Source organism: Podarcis tiliguerta (assembly GCF_965153285.1).
Source record: "Podarcis tiliguerta genome assembly, chromosome: 16".
In the NCBI taxonomy this organism is placed as follows: Eukaryota; Metazoa; Chordata; class Lepidosauria; order Squamata; family Lacertidae; genus Podarcis; species Podarcis tiliguerta.
In genome coordinates, this window is record NC_139549.1 from 22,222,843 (window position 1) to 22,245,834 (window position 22,992).

The following is a 22,992-nucleotide window of genomic DNA, read 5'->3' on the forward strand; positions in this document are numbered from 1 at the left end:
CTAAGAAACAAAAGCAAATGTGCATGCCGCACATCTGGGCTGTGCTCTGTTGCTTTTTTTCAAAAGGGGTTCTGACCATTTTAGGATCTCCAAAGGCAAATTTCCAAAAGGGAGCCTTAAAAAAAAAAAGTAAAAGATGTTTAGGACGGCTCAATATTCTGTTATGGATTCACATTAGCCTTTCATCTTGCCAGGAGGATTCTTTGTGTTTCATGAGAGTGGATAGTGTTGTGTTTAGCAGAGCAGGACAGTGGGTGGGAGGGTTTCCTTCAGCCTGGGGCTTGAAATGAGGCGGAATTCATCCTTGATTGCTCACACCAACCCCATTTGGGGTCTTATACGCCGGTGCCAACTTTTATTTATTTAGGGGTGTTTTTTTTACGAGGATGAGTCAGATTCTTCTGTGCAGTGAGGATGCAAATCAATAAAGCATTTTGCCGATTTGCAGTATAAGCATCTTCCAATCACTTGCTTTCTTCCAATATTGTTTGTGGAAATCATTGCCGAGTTGGCAGCCTTCTGACAAGCGTGGTGTTCGGGGAGAGGAATTGGCAGCAAGGCTATGTGTTCAGCCCGTCAGAAATCTCTGCCAAGGCAACAAAGCAGGCCTCGAAAGCAATTGCTGTCCCCTGCTGTTTGTCCCTTCATGCGGAGGTATACTACCCCTGTTCTATTGCTCTGCCCCTTATGCATAAATGGATTTGGGCTCTTCCATCTGTGGGTCGAGGACAACATACAAAGTCTCAGTGTCCATCCTTCGACCTTCACCTGGTGTGACGTATCAGGCAGGTCCCTAAGTTCTGAACACGGAGGTTCCTTATAGCTGGGGATGGGAGCCTGCGGTGGTGTAGTGGATAGCATGTCAAACTACGACCAGGGTTCAAATCCCCACTCTGTCACAAAGCTCACTGGGTGCACTTAGGCCAGTCGCTGCCTCCCAGCCTAACCTACCTCACAGGGTTCTTGTGGGGATTAAATGAGGAAGGGGAGAGCCATGTACACCACCATGAGCTCATATGGGGAAAAGGTGAGATACAAATGCAATAAACAGTATAGCCTTCCAGATGTTGGGATCCAGCTCCCATCAGCTCCAGCCAGCATGGCTAATGCTGAAGGATAATGAGAGCTGTGGTCCAGCAATATCTGTAAGGTCACACATTCCCCATCTCTGTGTTTGGCTGCAATGGCCGTTTGACCTATCCTTGTGAAATTTACTTTATCCTTTCAATATACCACTCTGGGCACACAATAGGCAGCTTCCTATATAACACCAGAGCTTCACAGCTTCTAAGGCTGTGTTAGAAACTCAGATCTATAAGCCAGGCCACATAGGGCACCTTAAACCAGGATTGCAGCCGCTGAAACAGAATGCCCAGTTGGTATTTTGGGGCCAGATGGCTCAAAAGTCGTATTTTTCAGTGCAACTTTTGTGTTCCTGAAATTAATTCTGGTTGTGCAGATAAAATATAATGGATAGAATTCTACAAGATGTGTTGCAAAGTGTGTGAAAACAGACAAAGTCCAAGGATCCCCAGGCATGCACCTCCAGATGGTGAAGACGTCAGGCGCCATCCTAGCACCCGGGCATCTTCCCTTGGTCACAAGTGGCCGATAGCCTGGTGCAAAACATGCCTGGTGAATTTCAAATGCTGTTCTAAGGTGCTGGTAAATGTGAGAGCTCAGGTTGCTAAGAGTCACGGCCTAAAGCATCTCATGGTCACCAGGTTTCAGAAGGCTGGGGGTAAGTGGTTTAATGCCAGAAGCAGTGTAGGGAGTAAAGAGGCTTTTTGCTTCCAGACCCGCGTATCCCAAACGCAGCTGATTATGAATGCTCTGCTGTTTTCGAGGGTTGCGCACCAGCCCTGATGGTTTGAGGATAACATGTTCCCCCTGCAGCCATGATTCTTGCAACAGCTATTAGAGTCTGAGCAAGCTTAACTGATCGGCACAGCAAAACCGTACAGAGTGCAATTGCTCCGAGATCAGCACAAAACACTGCCGACAAGGTCTGTTTTAGCCGGGGCTGGTTGCGGGGAAGTTGAAAACTGCTGCAGAAGCAAAGTTTCGCAAGCCCCCATCTTGATGGATCTCTGTAGTGCTGTGCCGTGTGCATGGAATTCAGAGTTACACACATCTCCCCACCCCTTAATCCACAATTCCCTGCAGTTCGCGGTCGGGGCTCCAGGCCGTACACCCTCTGAGCACACAGGTTTGCTTCACCGCCACCTCTCTCGCAAAAGGATAATCCTCTGTGGTTTTATCGCCGCAGAGCACCAAACAACCTTGCAGAAATTGGCATGGAATTTCCTTGGCGCCATCTCTCCAATCCTCTCCTCGCTGCAAGGACGGGAAAAGCTAATTTAATCAACCAGCCGTTGAAAAAGGACTTGCCACAGGCGAAAGGGTTTTTGCATGTCGGGAATAATTTGAAGGCTCCTTAGGACAGCCTAACTAGGGAGTGGAAGGATCGCCAAACCTGTTGATTTTGGTATCTCTCAGTTCCTCAATTTTTTCAACTTCTAAAAAATGTTACTGAATTCCATTCATACCCCGCCCTTCCTCCTCAAGGAGCCCAGGGTGGCAGACAGACACACAACTTAAAAACAAAATGGAAAAAAAAAACCATTACAAAACAGGTTAAAACAATTTAAAAGCAGTTACAATTACAAACATCTAGAAGCAGTTGCAGTTGAAAACCACCTAAGAGTGGTTAAAAACATTTGTTTCCATCTGATGATCTTGGGCTTGCCAGGAAAGTTATTCTTCAGCCACCAAATTCACCTGGGTAAACAAATGTTTTCAAATTCCTCCTGAAGGTTAACGGTGGAGACAGGCGTACCTCCCTAGGGATGTCATTCCACAACTGGGGAACCACCACTGGAAAGGACCTGTCAGTCACAACTGGACAGATTTCTCCGTTCTTCAGTTTGATTCTCCATAGTTCCACATCACTTTGCTTTTGGTTTATTTGGTTAGATCCAATTAATTCTTGTATGATTTTCTAGTGTACACATTTTTGTAAGGGACACAGGTGGCGCTGTGGGTTAAACCACAGAGCCTAGGACTTGCAGTTCGAAAGCACATCAGGTGCAAGTAGATAAATAGGTACCGCTCCGGCGGGAAGGTAAATGGCGTTTCCGTGCGCTGCTCTGGTTCACCAGAAGCAGCTTAGTCATGCTGGCCACATGACCTGGAAGCTGTATGCCGGCTCCCTCGGCCAATAAAGCGAGATCAGCGCTGCAACTCCAGAGTCGGCCACGACTGGACCTAATGGTCAGGGGCCCCTTTACCTTTACCTTTACACATTTTTGTACACAACCTTGCCTGCTATACACATGTCTGTCAAAGCAGTTTTCCCCAATACGATGCATTTTAGTTGTCCCCCCCCCTCCCAATATATGGACATGTTATCTGATACACTTTTTTGCACACTTTACTTGGCTGGAGGAGACTGCATTACAAAATTTGGAGAAGTGAACGTTTCAAAGGACGGCCGTGTTGTTTCAGAAAGTGCAAGTTAGGTAAACTGCCTTCAAATGCAAACTAAGAAAATAAGATGTTTGTGTGTGCGCATGTATCTTTCATACACACAAAAACACACAACATTTCTTAATTGCTTTGTAATGAATCACAAAATGGCAATCAAATGCAGAATGCAATATATTAACAAACACATGGAAACCTATTGAAATGTACCATTCAATCAGTAACACAAACAGATACATCCCTCAAGACCAAAAATCCCGGTCAATTCATTATGTGCAAGCAAGACAGCTGACCAGATTAAAAACAAGTGGCAGCCTGGGAATTCAAATAAAAATAATAATCTCTCTTATGTCTTACCTGGGGCAGCGGCACCCTGCCTGCTTGCCTGCCTGTCTCACACCCAACAGTGTGTTTTTTACTTGCACCCCGGTGCTTCCAGGTTCACACTGACATGGTTTCCGTGATACTGTAAACAAAATGTCATGTTGATTCCCTTGAAAGCACAGAAATGCATGCGGGCAAAACGAACTCGTCCCATTTGCCTCTTTAATGGGTGCTTGTCCTTTGCCTGTTTCTGTCCTGGGGAGGACATTGCCTCTGGCACCCCAACTTTATTTCTGCCTCCTCTAAAGCCTGTTAACGTCCCCCAGGAAATATCTCCCCCCCCAGCTTTGTGTTGAAGTACAGTGGTACCTCAGGTTACAGACGCTTCAGGTTACAGACTCCACTAACCCAGAAATAGTACCTCGGGTTAAGAACTTTACCTCAGGATGAGAACAGAAATCGCGTTGTGGTGGCGCTGCAGCAGCAGGAGGCCCCATTAGCTAAAGTGGTACCTCAGGTTAAGAACAGTTTCAGGGTAAGAACAGACCTCTTAAGTTCTTAACCTGAGGTACCACTGTACAGAGCTCAGATCCTTTTGATTTAGTATTGGGCACTTTCCCCAACCTGTACAGTTGCACACGTGGTGTTTAATAAAGATTTACATACCCTCCAACACTTCTCTGATGAAAGTAGGAATGTCCTATTGCATCATAATAATAATTTTATCATTTATACCCTGTCCATCTGACTGGGTTGCCCCAGCCACTCCTGGTGGCTTCCAATAAATATAAAAACATAATAAAACATTAAACATTACAAAAACCAACGCACTTCCCTATACAGGGCTGCCTCCAGACATCTCCTAAAGATTGTCTAGTTACTTATCTCCTTGGTTTGGGGGTCACATTAACTCCATACCCTCCAACATTTCTCCAATGAAAATTGTTGTTGTTGTTTAGTCGTTTAGTCATGTCCGACTCTTCGTGACCCTTCATGGACCAGAGCACGCCAGGCACTCATGGTCCATGGGGTCACGAAGAGTCGGACACGACTAAACAACAACAACAGATCACCATCTGCTTTTCTGGAATTAGAGCAGCTTATGATTGCAGGTTAAACAACCAGCCCAAGAGCAAAAAGCTGGAGGAGATCAGCAGCAACTTCATTTTCTTTATGTTTGTGTTGAGGATTCGAAGCCCACCTTTTGATCGCGCCATCTCCACGGCAGCTTACAGTGGATTAAAACAAGGCGAGGATAAAACACGAAGCAATTAAGGAGGCAACCGGAATGGGCAGCAAGACGGCATCCGCATTCATAAGCAGCACAATTATCTTCCGTTCGGAGCCGAAACAAATGAGGCAGCTTTTGATGGCAGCTCCGATCTCTCCCTGGTAGTCGCCTGCCTGTCTCGCACAGCTAGGGGAGAAATGATTATAAATGGAATATTTTTTTTAATCCCCTTGTAAATCCTCAAAACTGTCCATCAGGGTTGTATGTTGGATTGTACAGATGCTAGTCTTAGGGTGGGCATAGGAGTGCAAAATGGAGCAGCTCCTCCCACCCCAAATAAGCCTAATGGGGGCTGAGCATGCTCAGTATGCAAGGAAAATTGGGGGCCGGTTGCAAACGAAAAATGGAGAGGGAGGAATGGAATGCTCTGCTTGACTGGGACGCTGATCAGAAGAGCTGTAGTTAGGAGGTGTGAATGCACTGCAACATTTTCTTGCAGCTTCCCTTTTGTTTCTGTATATCAAGGGTGGGAAACCAAGTCTAGGGGCCAAATGCGGCCCTCTAGGGTAGGGTTACCAGACATCCCCGTTTCCCGGGGACAGTCCCCGGATTTGCGAATAAGTCCCTTGGCAAATTCCATCCCCGGAATATGCCCAAATTTCATGTAATGTCCCCTGGAAACGCAGCAGTGGCAGTCTCAGCAGCCCAGAGCAATTGGCTCTGGCTGGCTTCAAGAGCTGCTCAGAAGTCCCCATATGATTGTTGTGCAGGGGCTCTAAGATGCAGCTTCCAGGCTGCCTCCACCTTCCCTGAGCCCAGCAACTAAGGTGTGAAGGGAGGCTTCATGCTGCCTTATAGGAGCAGCCTCCCAACTCCTACTTGCATGCAAGCAGGAGTGGGGCGGGGATCTCTCAGCTGTGAAGGAGGCTTCATGCTGCCTATCAGAGCTTGCATGCAAGCAGGAGGGATCTCTCAGTTAGGCAACGGAAAGCCTCCCTTCCTAGCTAAGGGATCCCTACTCCCTCCTGCTTGCATGCAAGTAGGAATGGGATTGGGGCTGCTCCGATGGGAAGGGAGGCATCGTGCTGCCCGAGCCTTGCTGCCGCCATCACTCTCGGCCCTCCTTCTCTGCCTTCCATGCCTGACCCACCGTGCACTGCTTCCCCACCACCACCACCGAAGAACCAACAACTCAGGGGCTGCCCAGGCTCATGCGGAAAGGAGATAGAAGCCTCAGAGTAAGGGGAAACGTGGCGGTTGAGGTCAAGGGGGCAGCCTCCCCTCTGCCACTGCCATCACTGCAGCATCAATGTCCCAAACTTTATTGATTGATTGATTGATTGATTGATTGTGTCCCCAGATTCCTTGAAAAAAAATCTGGTAACCTTCCTCTGGGGTCTCTCTGCCTGCCTCTTCTCCAGGACAAACTGGCCCTGCTTTGCCCTCTCAAGTGTTTTTGCCTGGCTGGAATGTGTATTTCATGCGTCTTGCTTGTCTGGGTGGAGCACAGAGATGAGTGTTGGTGTAGAAACTCCTGTGCTGTAAAAAAGGTAACATTCACATCTGATTCTGTGACATTAGCTAACCCTCCCGGTTAGGTGTCATCTGCAAATTTGATGAGCGTCCCTTCAATTCCTTCTTCCAAGTTGTTTATAAAGACACTGAACAGCAACAGGCCCAGGACAGAACCCTGAGGCGACCCACTTTTTCCCAGGATGATGAGAAAACATTAGTGAGCACCAGTGCTTTCCCCCCCTCTAAAACAAAATTTTTAGGGGTACCCTCATTTTCCTACACATATTGAAATATTGCCCCTCAATGAGGCCAGACTTAGATTCACAAAATGTTTAGGGGTATGCGTACCCCTGCGTCCCCCCCCCCGAAAAAAGGGGGCCCAGGGAGTCACGAAGAGTTGGACAAGACTAAACAACAACAACAACCTCTGCACCATTCCCCTGATTCACCAAGCTTGTAGCTTTATCAGAAAAAGAAGAAAAAGAAATTAGGTTCGTCTGGCATGACTTGTTTTTGAGAAACCCATTCATTTTTTCTGTACCTGGCTTAGGAACCTCAGTAATGAAGCTGTGTAAATAAATATATTGATGGGAGGACAAGATCCTCCAGCAAAATACATGCTGGAAACCCAGCCAGATGGGAGAGGTTTAAATAATAAGTTGTTGTTGTTGTTGTTGTTGTTGTAAGTTATTATTATATTATATTATTATGATGCAAACATGCATTATTATTTTTTAAAATCATTGGAAAAGTGAGATCATTTGTGTGTTTTTTTTTTATCTTGGCAAGACAGATAAAAGAATATGTTTTAAATCTGGAAGCTTTGATGCATTGCCATGTGGCTGCATTTTTTGTTTTTTGTTTTTAAGGTAAAGGCAAGCAGGAGGTTGACGCTGTACCTTGTTCAGAAGTATCCCTGGTTGCCTGTGAGCCTGTTGGCTTTGGAGAAAATGCCAGCTGGATGGCTGTCTTTAGAACTTCAAGCTTATCGTAGGATCACTGAAAGCAAGAAGGTATGTGCGTTTGTGTGTGTGGTTTTCTCTGTGTGTACATTTCACTTAACAGCACTAACATTTTGCCACCTGGGCTGAGCATAACTAATCAAAATGAGATGGTGGGAGGGGAGGCTTGTAGAGCAGACATTTGCCACCCGAAACGCTGTGAACTCTGATCGCCCATCACCGTTCTCGCCTCGCCCTCTTCCACTCTGGGAATGCAAATGGACTACTCCTTCCCTGCAATGTCATCCGGAGGGCAGGGAGAATTGGCATGAAATCAAATTAGTCATTGTAATGATTTCTTGAGTCCTGTGGGTAACTGGAAGGCAGGTGCATAGAGCTGAGCGGAAAGGGGAAAAAGATCTCAGTGCGTGGAACTGGCTGGAAAAAAGAGAAACCCAGAAGGGGCGAAAGTAATGCTATACAAGACGGATGCACATTTTTTCAGAGCAGCAGGCGGGCAGCTTGGAAAGCACTCGTTGCGTTCAATACTGACATTTATCTCATAGGGTGGTCTCTGAAACAACACGTTTGCAGCTCAGTCAGTTACAACCGAGGGAAAGCCACCTGTGGAGCAGGTGGGGTAACCTGGGGCCACTCCAAATCCCATTGGCTCTCGCCAGCACGGACAATGGTCAGGGAAGACGAGAGTTGCAATCTAGGAACATTGGGAGGGCTGCAGGTCCTCCACTCCCTGCTGTAGGGGGTGCCTACAGGCCATAATAATAATAATAATAATAATAATAATAATAATAATAGTAGTAGTAGTAGTAGTAGTAGTAGTAGTAGTAGCAGTAGTAGTAGTAATTTATTATTTATACCCCACTCATCTGGCTGGGTTTCCCAACCACTCTGGGTGGCTTCCAACAGAACACTAAAATACAATAACCTATTAAACATTAGAAGCTTCCGTAAACAGGGCTGCCTTCAGATGTCTTCTAAAAGTTTGGTAGTTATTTTTCTCTTTGACATCTGGCGGGAGAGCGTTCCACAGGGCGGGTGCCACTACCGAGAAGGCCCTCTGCCTGGTTCCTTGTAACTTGGCTTCTCGTAGCGAGGGAACTGCCGGAAGGCCCTCGGCGCTGGACCTCAGTATCCGGGCAGAATGATGGAAGTGGAGACGCTCCTTCAGATATACTGGGCCGAGGCCGTTTAGGGCTTTAAAGGTCAGCACCAACACTTTGAATTGTGCTCGGAAACATACTGGGAGCCAGTGTAGGTCTTTCAAGACCAGTGTTATATGGTCTAGCACTTGTGACGTTGCGAACACGCACATCCCCAGAGCAATGTTGCAACTGGATTAAAAAAAATAAAAATCAGGAGTGGGGAACCTCCTGGTATGGAGCTCAAAGTGCAAGAACTCTGTTCCATGTCATTGTGAAATAATGTAGAATGCTCAGAGACGTATCTTTGGTCTCTGGCACCCTTGGCAAGGAGGTGTATCAGCAACCCCCCCCCCAAAAAAAACCCACTTTAAAAGAGGGTACATTATTTCATATGTGGTGGAATTGTAAATTAATTAAAAAAATTACTGGGAAATGAATTAATGGATTATAATGAATTGAAGAAAATATTTAAGATAACTTTGTGAAAAATCCAGAAGCTTTTTTTGTTAGGTATTTCAGGTCAAGATTTGCCAAAAGAGAAGAAAAAACTGTTCATGTGTGCTACAACTGTGGCTAGGATACTGCTAGCCAAAGATGGGAAAGTGCTGAAATACCAACTAAAGAAGAATGGCAAGGAAAACTGATTGAATACGCTGAAATGGCAAAACTAACGGAAAGACGTTGAGGCAGAGAGAATCGAGATTTTAAGCTGCTAGAATAGTGTTTGCTGCTAGGTGGAAGTCACCAACTATACCCACAAAGGAGGAATGGCTTTGTAAACTAAATGAATATTTAATTTTGGCAAAATTAACTGCTATAATAAGAAATCAGTCGAAACAAAAATTTAAAAACGAGTGGAAATGTTTTGATGAATATATGGCAGAATATCGCTCAAAAAAAGATATGCTAATATGCCTAGATTAAAATGTGACATACTGGATGGAAGAAAAATTAGTAAGGAAAGATAATAAGAATACTGTATATAGATGACTTGAGAAGACTGTAGAATGCAAAGATTATTGTAAACTGTATAATGTGGAGGAAATCAAGTGGGGGTGGAGGGAAGTGGGAGGAGGGAAAAAAGAATAATATGATGGATTGAGGAAATATATGGTAAATGTAAATGTATGGGAGGATGGGGAAAATGGTGTTGGCTTTGGTACATTTGTATTGTAATGTAATATGAGAAATAAATAAATAAATAAATAAATAAATATACCCTGCCCATCTGGCTGAGTTTCCCCAGCCACTCTGGGCGGCTCCCAATCAAGTGTTAAAAACAATACAGCATTAAATATTAAAAACTTCCCTGAACAGGGCTGCCTTCAGATGTCTTTTAAAGATAGGATAGCTGCTTATTTCCTTCACATCTGAAGGGAGGGTGTTCCACAGGGTGGGCACCACTACCGAGAAAGCCCTCTGTCTGGTTCCCTGTAACCTCACTTCTCGCAATGAGGGAACCGCCAGAAGGCCCTCGGCGCTGGATCTCTGTGTCCAGGCTGAACAATGGGGGTGGAGATGCTCCTTCAGGTATACAGGACCGAGGCCGTTTAGGGCTTTAAAGGTCAGCACCAACACTTTGAATTGTGCTCGGAAACGTACTGGGAAACTCAGCCAGATGGGCGGGGTATAAATAAATAAAAAAATAGAGATTTTTAAGAAGGACAGGTGGTGGGGGGGGGGGACAGATGATGGGAGTTCAATCATAGAACTGTAAAGTCAGGAGATACCCTAAGTCTCATCTAGTCCAAACTCTGACAGTACAGGAACCACAGCTAAGAAAGGCCAGCAGCATGCCTGGAACGCCACTCAGTTGCCAGCCCCTGTTGAAATGTTTATGATTCCTTTTGTTAGTAATATGCAGAAACAAACATTGATGTGTGCTGTTGCGGTTTTTATAAGGGAAGATTAAACGTAGGAGGAGAGGGATGGGCTGACAGCTGTTTCAGTGATGGGCTCGTTGGAATGTGCAGTCCTCGCTATCAGGCATAATACTTTTGAGAGCGGCGCAATGCCTGCCTTGCACTGCTGGTTAAGAAGCTGCTGTGACTGCTCTTTTAAATCTGACATCCATAATTGCCAGGTGGTTTCATGTGTGGAAGACAGCCCACATCCTTGCTGGATTACAAATGAAAGAAACTTGGTGGAGACAGCACAAGCCTCATTGCGGCTTCATCTCTCATGCTTCCCTAGGTGGAAATTGCATGTGAGTGGTAGGCCGGACCCGACTGTAAGGCAAAGTGCAGCAGCTGCCTCAGGCAGCAGATTCTGAGGGGTGGCAGCTCCTCCTGGGCCTTCCCAATAATGGACAGATCTGATTGCCCAAGTAATTAATTGTGTAGCAAAAAAAAAAGTGGAGATCGATTTGATTTATTATATTTCTGTGCCGCTTTTGATTCAAATGAATCCCAAAGGGGCTTACAAACAATAAATAACAACAACATGATAGAACATAATGTTGTTGTTGTTATTTAGTCATTTAGTCGTGTCCGACTCTCTGTGACTCCATGGACCAGAGCACGCCAGCCACTCCTGTCTTCCACTGCCTCCCACAGTTTGGTCAAACTCATGCTGGTAGCTTCGGGAACACTGTCCAACCATCTCGTTCTCTGTCGTCCCCTTTTCCTTGTGCCCTCCATCTTTCCCAACATCAGGGTCTTTCCCAGGGAGTCTTCTCTTCTCATGAGGTGGCCAAAGTATTAGAGCCTCAGCTTCATGATCAGTCCTTCCAGTGAGCACTCAGGGCTGATTTCCTTCAGAATGGAGAGGTTTGATCTTCTTGCAGTCCACGAGACTCTCAAGAGTCTCCTCCAACACCATAATTCAAAAGCATCAATTCTTCGGCGATCAGCCTTCTTTATGGTCCAGCTCTCACATCCCTATTTTCACTGGAGAAGTGTTGGAGGGTTGAGTTAATGTGACCCCCAAACCAAGGAGATAAGTAACTAGGCAACCTCTCACTTCCATACATCACTACTGGGAAAACCATAGCTTTTACCATATGGACCTTTGTTGGCAAGGTGATGTCTCTGCTGAATGTCACAAATACAGCGGAAATGGTGTAGAACAATTAACAAGCCATCAGTAAAAAACAATCACAATCTGTGAAACCCTGTTAACAAAGGTATCTGAAGAAGTGTTCATGCACACAAAAGCTTATACCCAGAACGAACTTAGTTGGTCTCTAAGGTGCTACTGGACAATTTTTTTTAATTTATTTTGACTGCGTCAGACCAACACGGCTACCTACCTGAATCTGTTAACAAAGCGACAACTATAAAATAAGGTAGCATCACAGTCAAAGCAGTAGTCATATTTAGGGCTGGGTGATATGTTTTTCAACATCATGATATATCACCAGCTAAGCATTGCGATACCAAAAATATATCACAATATCTGAAATAAGGATGGAACTATGCAGAGTCATTGGCTGGCTTTACGTTTTTTACCACATCGTGATTTTTGTCACAATAATTTTTCCCCACATCACGGTATTTGTCAGTATTTCAGCAGGGGGGGTGTGTGTTTTGGGGAGCAGCCTAGGGTTGCTAAGTTGCTGAAATTTTTTTAAGGAAACCACCAAAGTTGTTGAGCTTTCTAGAGGAAGCAAATCAGAGCCATTTTCTACCTGGAAAATGCTGTGGGAAATTCAAAATGGCCACCGCTGTACCAAAATGGCTACTTCCTTTGCTACTTTATGCCGGCCACCTTTATACTTGACTATTGCTGGAGTTTTTCTATTTTTAAAAAAACAACTTTCATAAAGTGGGTGCTATTGTTCCTCCGATAGCTCATCACACCCGAGAACTGCTGTGTTAACAAATAATGCATTCACACACCCCAGAAAAGGACAGTGATTGAAATAGCATTGTTGAAAAGTCACAAAGTACCATGCCACACAAACCTATTTAGAACCTGAAATATGAGGGATTTTTAAAAATTTAGTTTGACTTTATTTTCTTTGCAATAATTAATTATTGGACTTATACCCCACTTTTGTCTCCAAGGAGCTCAAGGTGCCATATATGGTTCTCCCCCTCCTAGAATCATAGAATCATAGAGTTGGAAGAGACCACAAGGGCCATCGAGTCCAACCCCCTGCCAAGCAGGAAACGCCACCAGAGCACTCCTGACATATGGTTGTCAAGCCTCTGCTTAAAGACCTCCAAAGAAGGAGACTCCACCACACTCCTTGGCAGCAAATTCCACTGTTGAACAGCTCTTACTGTCAGGAAGTTCTTCCTAATGTTCAGGTGGAATCTTCTTTCTTGTAGTTTGGATCCATTGCTCCGTGTCCGCTTCTCTGGACATATCTTTAGGCACCAGGCAAAAAACATTCCTCTTCTCGCAGGCCTTTGGCTAATTCAACAATCTATGGCCTTTTAAACTTGTGTGTGTGTGTGTGTGTGTGTGTATATTTTGTTTGTTATTATGTCGGCGGTTGTTGTGCTTTTATATTGTAAACTGCCCTGTGATCCTCAATGAGTCCCCGCAACAACCATTGTTGTGTAGGTTAGGCTGTGGGAAGGGACTGACCACCCAGTGAACTTCATTGTTGAGTGGGGATTTGAACCCTGAACTCAAGTCCAACAACTGCAGCCACAACACTGCGCCAGCTTCTTGCAAACTGCCCTGGTGATGCTTTGTTAATATCTAAATATGCTTTACCTGAAAGTAGTTCTGGAGTTTTAAAATGCATAATATGTCAGCTTGGTTTTTCTTGGGGTGGGGGGAAGAGAATATAAAGGAAAACAAGAGATTAATAGAATGAGCATATCTGATCAGAAGAGCACTGTAGGCACTCGGATTGACTCCCAAATAAACAAGCTGATGAATCAGATTAATGACAAAAAAAAAAAAGTGTTTTCCCCTGAATGGCTGGGACCGTGCCACAAATTTTGGGTTGAATCACTATTTCTTGCCAGCTCTAACATATCCTCAACAGGCCTCGCCTTTGGGAGATGACTCTGCTCTCTCCCAGCTGGGGCTTAGTAACTGATATCTGTATTTTCGCATCGCTCTCATGGTGATGTTAGGGAGGATTATAGTCTTGATGATTTAATCAGCGAAATCTTCAGCCAAATCCTATCTCAATGGGAAATGTTAATTTATTCACTGATGGGGAAAGGCAGCCATTTGCTTCAGGGTTGGTGTTGTTTACCTACCTGGTCACATGTCCAACGCAAGACTGGTGCTATCAAAATAATCTCAACTGCCAGCAATATTTTAGCTAGCAATAAGTGCCTGAAAACCTTGCCCCTAGGTATGTTTACTCAGGAGTAAAGTCCTACTGAATTCATCGGAATTCCCCCTCTGAATAATTGTAGTGGGGTTGCCAACTTGCTAGAAGAATACAGACTCACCTGCTCTTGTGCATTTTAATTAACAGTACTGCGATATGCAGAAATCAGCAGATGATGCTTTAGACAGTAGGAAGATAAAGTTGATCGCCTGCAGATAGCGACAGGGGAAACATTTGATTCAGTTTGGATTTAAAGGCAAACTTACCTAATAATTATTTTCGCTTTCCTGAAGAGTACACCAACTGATACGCAGCCATCTTTTGAAATTCTCACTTCTCTGAATTTTGCAATGTCCTTCTGCAGCCAAGGACTGTGTACAGACATGCACATCCTTTGATAAAATCTGCAATAAAATGCCTATATTAGAGAAAATGACATGCAAAGACTGTGTGGTGTTAGCGGGGAAAGGCCCTGCAGACTTGTGTTTATTTGGTAAAATTGCACACACAAAAGGTGTAACTTGGGAGAAAATTGCTCAGAAACGCTGATGAACGCTCATGACTTTCAAAACAGATAGGGAAGACTGATGCATGCTCCCACTTCTTGAGAGCGGTCACTTACCCATTGCCCAACACAAAGAAAACAAAAAACCTTTCTCAATTCTTGTTGCTTAGCTGGAACTTTTGTATGTAGCTGTGACCCCAGACTGACAGATTGCAATGAAATTTATGAAACTCATCCCTTTTCTTCTCTATTCCTTGGGACAGGAAATTAATAGTTTCATTGTTACTTCTTCCCTCTCCATCACCTCTATTTCTTCAATCACACAATTATTCTTTCTTTCTTTCTTTCTTTCTTTCTTTCTTTCTTTCTTTCTTTCTAAAAAAAACACAGCAACCTAAAGACTCAGAAAGCCCTATATCAGAGGCAGATTTGGGAGTGTGATAAGTTCACCTGCACTGGGTGCCGAGCCAAGAGGGCACCACAACAATGATGAGCAATGGAAGGTGAGAGGTTGGCGTTTCACAGGGCACCGCCGAAATGTTAAAGCCCAAAGCCTGCCACCCTTTGTAGGCCCCTCTGAATCATCATTAAATCAAAGGGGCCAAGTTGCCATTGACCAATAGCCACAGCTGTTCTGATCATCTCCCAGTACGTTTCCAAGCACAATTCAAAGTGTTGGTGCTGACCTTTAAAGCCCTAAACGGCCTCGGCCCAGTATACCTGAAGAAGCGTCTCCACCCCCATCGTTCTGCCCAGACACTGAGGTCCAGCGCTGAGGGCCTTCTGACGGTTCCCTCATTGCGAGAAGTGAGGTTACAGGGAACCAGACAGAGGGCCTTCTCGGTAGTGGCGCCCGCCCTGTGGAACGCCCTCCCTTCAGATGTGAAGGAAATAAGCAGCTGTCTTCTCTTTAAAAGACATCTGAAGGCAGCCCTGTTTAGGGAAGTTTTTAATATTTAATGTTGTATTGTTTTCAACACTTGATTGGAAGCCGCCCAGAGTGGCTGGGGAAACTCAGCCAGATGGGCGGGGTATAAATAATAAAGTATTATTATTATATCTCATCATCTCGTTCTCAGGTTTCCAGGTAGTCCTGCGGAAGAAAATCCCAAACCTGCTACCTGGCAACCAAATTTGGTGTGTGTGTGAATTCTGAAGGACATCTCCATAGGCTGGTATGGCAAGGATTAACTGGGTTGCTCTGCCTTCAAACAAACCCAATGCTTTTCCCCGTTCTGGAGTTCCTGCCCTCTCTATCATTCCATGGGATGCCTCAATTAGCCACTCAGTGGCAGAGCAAATGTGCAATTAGGGTCAAGGCAATTACAGCGCTGATTGGATATTTACTCTTTACCGATAGCAACCATTGCTTGTATAGGGAGCAGCAAGATTTTGCAGAGAAGTGTGGCTTTGTGGAGACAGCATCAGCTCTTAGTGGGGGCTTTTTGGGGGGTGTGTGGAAATCATCACTTGGGCTAGGGCTAGCTTATTGTTTAGGACCCACATGGTTTTTGTAATTTCAAATTGTTTTTAAATACAGTGGTACCTCGGGTTACATACGCTTCAGGTTACACACTCCACTAAGCCAGAAATAGTGCTTCAGGTTAAGAAATTTGCTTCAGGATAAGAACAGAAATCGGGCTCCGGCGGCGCGGCAGCAGCAGGAGGCCCCATTAGCTAAAGTGGTGCTTCAGGTTAAGAACAGTTACGGACCTCCGGAACAAATTAAATACTTAACCTGAGGTACCACTGTATTGTGTTTTAATAGTAATGTTGGCATTTTAATTGTTGTAACCCACCTTAGGGGGAAGGGTGGGCGATAAAGTGTATTAAGTAAAATATACATATACATATATAAAGGTAAAGGTAAAAGGTAAAGAACAGGGGTCAGCAACCTTTTTCAGCAGGGGGCCGGTCCACTGTCCCTCAGACCATCGTGGGGGGCCAGACTATACTTTGAAGAAAAAAATGAACGAATTCCTATAGCCCACAAATAACCCAGAGATGCATTTTAAATAAAAGCACACATTCGACTCATGTAAAAACACGCTGATTCCCAGACTGTCCACGGGCTGGATTTAGAAGGCGATTGGGCTGGATCTGGCCCCTGGGCCTTAGTTTGCCTACCCATGGTAAAGGACCTCTGGCCGGTTAAGTCCAGCCAAAGGCGCCTATGGGGTTGGGGTGCTCATCTCTCTTTCAGACCAAGGGAGCCGGTGTTTATCCACAGACAGCTTTCCGGGTCATGTGGCCAGCATGACTAAACTGCTTCTGGCGCAACGGGACACCATGATGGAAGCCAGAGAGCATGGAAACGCTGTTTACCTTCCCACCACAGTATCTCCTTTCTGCCCTTGATCCCCCAACAACTGCTACTCAGAAGCATCCTGTCTCTGACACTGGAAATTGCTACTGTGACCTGTTGCTGAGCCTGTGAACCCCTCGCTGCCTCAATAAAAATACAATCTAGATCTGGACACAAGCCAGGACAGTTCTGTGTCCCATACCCTCCAACATTTCTCCAGTGAAAATCGGGATGTCCAAGGAAAAGCTGGACATTCTAGGTTCAAATCAGAAACCAGGAGGGCTTCTGTAAATCTGGAACTGTCCCTGGGAAATAGGGACACTTGGAGGGTCTGGTGTCCTGCACCCCTGTGTATAAGCAGCCTGACCTAGATGGACCATTGGCCTGATGCATCAGTCTCTTCTTACGTTCCAACTAGGCTGCAGGTAGAAATCAAAAGGCTCCTTTGTGAAAGATAAGCAAATGGCCCATCACTGAGGAACAGAGAAGACAGATCCACACTTTCTTGGGTTGTGCATTGCCTGTAAGGTTCCCCTCCAAGTTGTGCTTTGCTCCAGAGGAGAAACATGCAAGTTTTGAATAAGGGTAAAAACTCTCTGGCTCCCCATCCCACCCGATTCCTGTGACCCTGGTCCAATTCGCTGTCTTCCACCTAGAATCATAGAATCATAGAGTTGGAAGAGACCACAAGGGCCATTGAGTCCAACCCCCTGCCAAGCAGGAAACACCATCAGAGCACTCCTGACATATGGTTGTCAAGCCTCTGCTTAAAGACCTCCAAAGAAGGAGACTCCACCACACCTGCTATTAAACTCTTTAGAAAAAGTACAAGATCTTAGTGGTGGCTCTAAGTAGGTCCCCAATTTTTTAAAATGTGAACAGAGCGGAAATTATTTCCATCCGGAGAGCGAGGGTACCTGAGGGAAATGTAACAGTTTCAGAAGATCAAAGCACCTTGCGTGCAGGTAACACAATTCATGTCGCTGAAAGAAGTTGGTTGTCTTCAGGTGCTTCCTCCCCCCCCCCCTCGCCCCACCGCGAGGGGTTCAGATGACTTTTGAAGCTGTAATACAAAGAGACCGAGAAACGCAGCTTGAAAAGGAACACTTTAAAATATAAAGAGCTCAGCGGGGGCTAATGGGTGCTTTTAATTGGCTCTCAGTCATTGGCATACAACAGATTTAATCCCCAGGAAAAGCTGCTTTATACTGAGTTAGACCACTAGCCCATCTACCGTATTTTTCGCTCTATAAGATGCACCAGACTACAAGAAGCACCTAGTTTTTGGAGGAGGAAAACAAGAAAAAATATATTCTGAATCTCAGAAGCCAGAACAGCAAGAGGGATCGCTGCGCAGTGAAAGCAGCAATCCCTGTTGCTGTTCTGGCTTCTGGGATAGCTGCGCAGCCTGCATTCACTCCATAAGATGCACACACATTTCCCCTTAATTTTTAGGAGGGAAAAAGTGAGTCTTATAGAGCAAAAAATACAGTAGTTCAATATTGTCCAGCCAGGGATGGGGAACATGTATCCCTACAGTTGTTGTTGGACTACTTATCCAATCGGCGCCAGCTATCATGGCCCAATGGTCAGGGCGATAGTCAGAGTTTCCTCACAACTGGTCTGCACTGACTTAGCAGGGTTTCAAACAGGGGTCTCTCCCAGGCCTTCCAGGAGATGCCAACAGATACTCTAAGCTACAGCCCTTTCAATAAGACTCAGGAACATCATATCCTGCAACATTTCTCCCCATTCAGTGCTATTTTTCCAGAAAAAGAAATCCTAGAACTCTCCATGAATGCCTCCTTTGTCCTCTTATAATGGCAACGGTGCCAGAACTGAGTTTCAGTGACTTCCGGCTGAAAAAAAAGCCCTGGGGAACGTCTTGTTCCATACCACCACCCCTTCAACATTTTCCCCTGTGGGTTAAACCACAAACCCTAGGGCTTGCCAATCAGAAGGTCGGTGGTTCGAATCCCCATGACGGGGTGAGCTCCCGTTGCTCGGTCCCTGCTCCTGCCAACCTAGCAGTTCGAAGCATGTCAAAGTGCAAGTAGATAAATAGGTACCACTCCAGGAGGAAGGTAAACGGCGTTTCCGTGCCCTACTCTGGTTTGCCGGAAGTGGCTTAGTCATGCTGGCCACATGACCCGGAAGCTGTACGCCGGCTCCCTCGGCCAATAAAGCAAGATAAGCGCTGCAACCCCAGAGTCGGTCATGACTGGACCTAATGGTCAGGGGTCCCTTTACCTTTAAGGAAAAGCGGGACATTCCAGGATCAAATCAGAAACTGGGACAGTATTCACCGAGAGCTGTACAGTGAAGAAGACTGATGCACCTCTGTGAGGAGGGCATTCCACAACTGAGGGGCTGCCACCCTCCCCCTGAATTTCTAAGGGAGGTGGAACTACCAAGAAGGCCCCCTCTGCTGATCTTAGTGCTCTGGAGGGTCTGTAGGCAAGGAGGTCAGAGGCGTGCGTTCAGTGGGCTAGAGCAGGGGCCAGCAACCTTTTTCTGCAGGGGGCCGGTCCACTGTCCCTCAGACAGATTATATTTTGAAAAAAATATATGAATGAATTCCTATGCCCCACAAACAACACACATTTGACTCATGTAAAAACACCAGGCAGGCCCCACAAATAACCCAGAGATGCATTTTAAATAAAAGGACACATTCTACTCATGCAAAAACACCAGGCAGGCCCCACAAAAACCCAGAGATGCATTTTAAATAAAAAGACACATTCTACTCATGTAAAAACACGCTGATTCCTGGACTGTCCATGGGTCGGACTGAAAAGGTGATTGGGCTGGATCCGGCCCCCGGGCCTTAGTTTGCCTACCCATGGACTAGAGGGATTAGGCTAGTTCCCTCAATGTTCCCAGTAAATTAGAGTAAAGTATTAAAGTATTAAAGCCTGCAGCCTCCTTCCAAAAGCCCAGGAGCTTCTGCCTGGCTTAGAGAGGGAGGAGCGATGCTCACATCTCTGGCCCTAACTGTTCCCCTACGAAAATGTTCACCGCATGCCACTGGAGCGGGTGGTCTTTCAGGTATTTGGAGCCTAAGTTGTTTAGGGCTTTAAACATTGGCATGAGCACCATGAAGAAACTGGCATCCGGTGCCAGCCCCGTCCCCGTAAGCTAAGTTTGTCGATCCAACTATCTTCCTGTGGCTGCCAGCTGATCCACCTCTGTTTCCACAGTCTTACTTCGAGGAGAGTCTGATTATCTCACTTCCCCCTTAATAGGCTTCAATTCAAGTTACAGTCAAGGATAAACCGGATGATATCTCAGGGAAAGAGATATGATCTCCCCGCCAGACTTGCTTTAATAAGAGGCTGCTATAGGAGGTTGATTCTCTTATCTCCTCTCCACACCTATCTGCTTGCTAGGGTTTTTTTGGAAGCGAAAGGCAACTGTGCATTCAGGATTCGCGTCAGCCAATCAGGAAGAGCGAAGCACTGGTGGAGGTTTTAAGGGGGTGGGGGGCAGGATAAGGGTGGGGTGAGTTTCTGACGCCTTGCAGTGCCTGTAGCTTTAAAGATATGGCATTATGCAGGGATGCTGTCTAGCCTTGACGTTTCCTAGTTGCCTCTGTCTACCCTCTGTCACATTTGGGCTTGCTGCAATACGTACAAATGACCTTGTCCCGAAGCTTTTGTATGCTGTCTGAAGAAGATGCTTGCTCAGTCATATTTGATGGGCTGGAGGCCACTGTCGCAGAATCATAGAACTGTAGAGTTGGAAGGTACCCTGAGGGTCCTCTAGTCGAACCCTCCCCCTGCAAGGCAGGAATCTCAACATGAGGTCTCCCATCCAATTTGAAACCATACCAGACCCTGCTTAGCATTGCAAATGTGCAAGCAGTTTTATTGCTGTGCCACTACTTCTACTCAAAGGTGGTGGTGGAGAAACAGCAACAAATATTGTTTGCTAACTGAAGATACTTGCTCTGTAATCTTGGATGGGCTGGTGACTACTAGCTTTGTTTTGGTTTTTATTAATCATACTGCTCTAAAGACAACAAATAATCTTAAATGTGAATAACAAATACAGTGGTACCTCAGTTTTTGAACGTAATCTGTTCCGGAAGACCGTTTGAGTTTCCAAACGTTCAAAAACCAAAAACTCAGTACAGAAGCCTCAGTTTAGAAGCCATGTTTCATGTTCGACTTCTGAGGCGAGTTCAAAAACTGAAGCAATTACTTCCAGGTTTATGGCGTTTGAAAACCGAAATGTTCGTCAATGGAGGCATTTGAAAACTGAGGTACCACTGTATTGTTACACAAAACCCCAATCTCCAAGAGGTTCCAGGAGTTCTGCTTTGTTGGAATAAAGGTCAGTAGAGACTGTGGTAGCTTCAGGAGACAGTATATGTTTTTTATTTACACATATACACAATCTGATTGTAAGATGGAGATTGATAGCTGTCTCCTCCATGCATTTCTCTAATCCTATCTTAAAGCCATCCAGGTTAGTAGTCATCACTGCCTCCTTTGGGAGCAAGTTCCATAGTTTCATACCCTCTGATGGAAATATATAACAACAGGGACGCAGGCAGTGCTTTGGTCTAAACCACAGAGCCTAGGGCTTGCCGATCAGAAGGTTGGCGGTTCGAATCCCCGCGATGGGGTGAGCTCCCCTTGGTCGGTCCCTGCTCCTGCCAACCTAGCAGTTCGAAAGCACGTCAAGTGCAAGTAGATAAATAGGTACCACTCCGGCGGGAAGGTAAATGGCTTTTCTGTGCGCTGCTCTGGTTTCACCAGAAGCGGCTTAGTCATGCTGGCCACATGACCCGGAAGCTGTATGCCAGCTCCCTTGGCCAGTAAAGCGAGATGAGTGCCGCAACCCCAGAGTCGTCCACGACTGAACTGAACTGTCAGGGGTCCTTTACCTTTATATAACAATAGTTTTATTATTTATACCCTGCCCATCTGACTGGGTTGACCCAGCCACTCTGGGTGGCTTCCAACAGATATAAAAACTTAACAAAACAATAAGAAACTTCCCTACAGGGCAGCCTTCAGATGTCTTCTATCTCCTTGGCTCATGGGTCGCATAACGATGTGCTGTGTGATTACGTCCTTTCTTTGTTCTGGCCTGAATCTCCAATATTCAGCTTCATTGGATACCCCTAAGTTCTAGTATTATGGAAGAGGTTCCTTTCCGGCATCTGAACAATGACTTGTCTGGTCTTTTTCACCTGACCAGGTGGAAGCAATGTATTCATGTCTCCATTTGAGCTCATGCACTTTTTAAAAAAGATGTCTTCTGTTATCTTCAAAAACTCGGACTGAGCTTGAAGAAACGCATCACCTTCTGGTGGTGGTGTTGCGGGATGCTTGTGTGTCTCACTTGGCTGCTGGACCCGCTGTAGATTAATAGCTTCTCTCTATCTGGGAAAAGCCAAGCTGCTGCTGCTGCTGCTGCCATCACCTCCCTCCCGAGTTTTTTTTGGGGTGGATTTTTCATTGTTTGCTGGCTGAGGATAAAAAATGACTTCGAGCAGGACCCAAGGCAGTTGAAGTCTCGCTGCACACATGAACGCCCGTCCGTTCGTGCACAAACACACACGAATCCCGCACAGACTGCCCTCTTCAGACCTTGCCAGGAGTAACTGTGTCCCATTACTCAACTTGTCTTTCCTTCTCCTGCAACAGAGAGCTGTTTTCTCCCTGCAGAAACACACACACCTGTTCAGAATGGAGCCCGCAATCTTGAATGCTCTGGTCAATGCAAGCTGTGCAACTGAGCCGTGGGGGAACCACTAGCAGTGTCTCCCCCCCCCCAAGACCTCAGTGATTGGCAGGCCTGTGCAGAGGGTTGGGGGCAGCCAAGTATACTTGCCCTGGGCCTTGGAAGGCTAAGCTGGTTGGGGGGGCCCTCCAGGTACCACATGCTTTTATGTTTGAGTTTATAAATATATTCCAACAAGACGACTGCCTCATACCCTCCAACATTCCTCAGATGAAAATAGGGACGTTTCTCACTCTCCCCGGACCACCCCCCCCATTTTTGTGGCCCCCCCCCCCAGCATTTCCTATCAGAAGAAGTGTCGCTGCCACTATGCTAATGGGACAGAAGACACATACCCTCCACCTTCCTGAGACAACCTCTTAATCCCAATTTTATTTTATTTTATTTGGTAGATTTACAAAAAGTAAAACACGCACCAATGAATAAATTTTAGCAAAGGGGCAAGATTAGACTTAGATGCACAAAGCATTAAGGAAATCAATCAATCAATACTCCTTGTGTTTTGCTTCACTTCCTCTTTCTT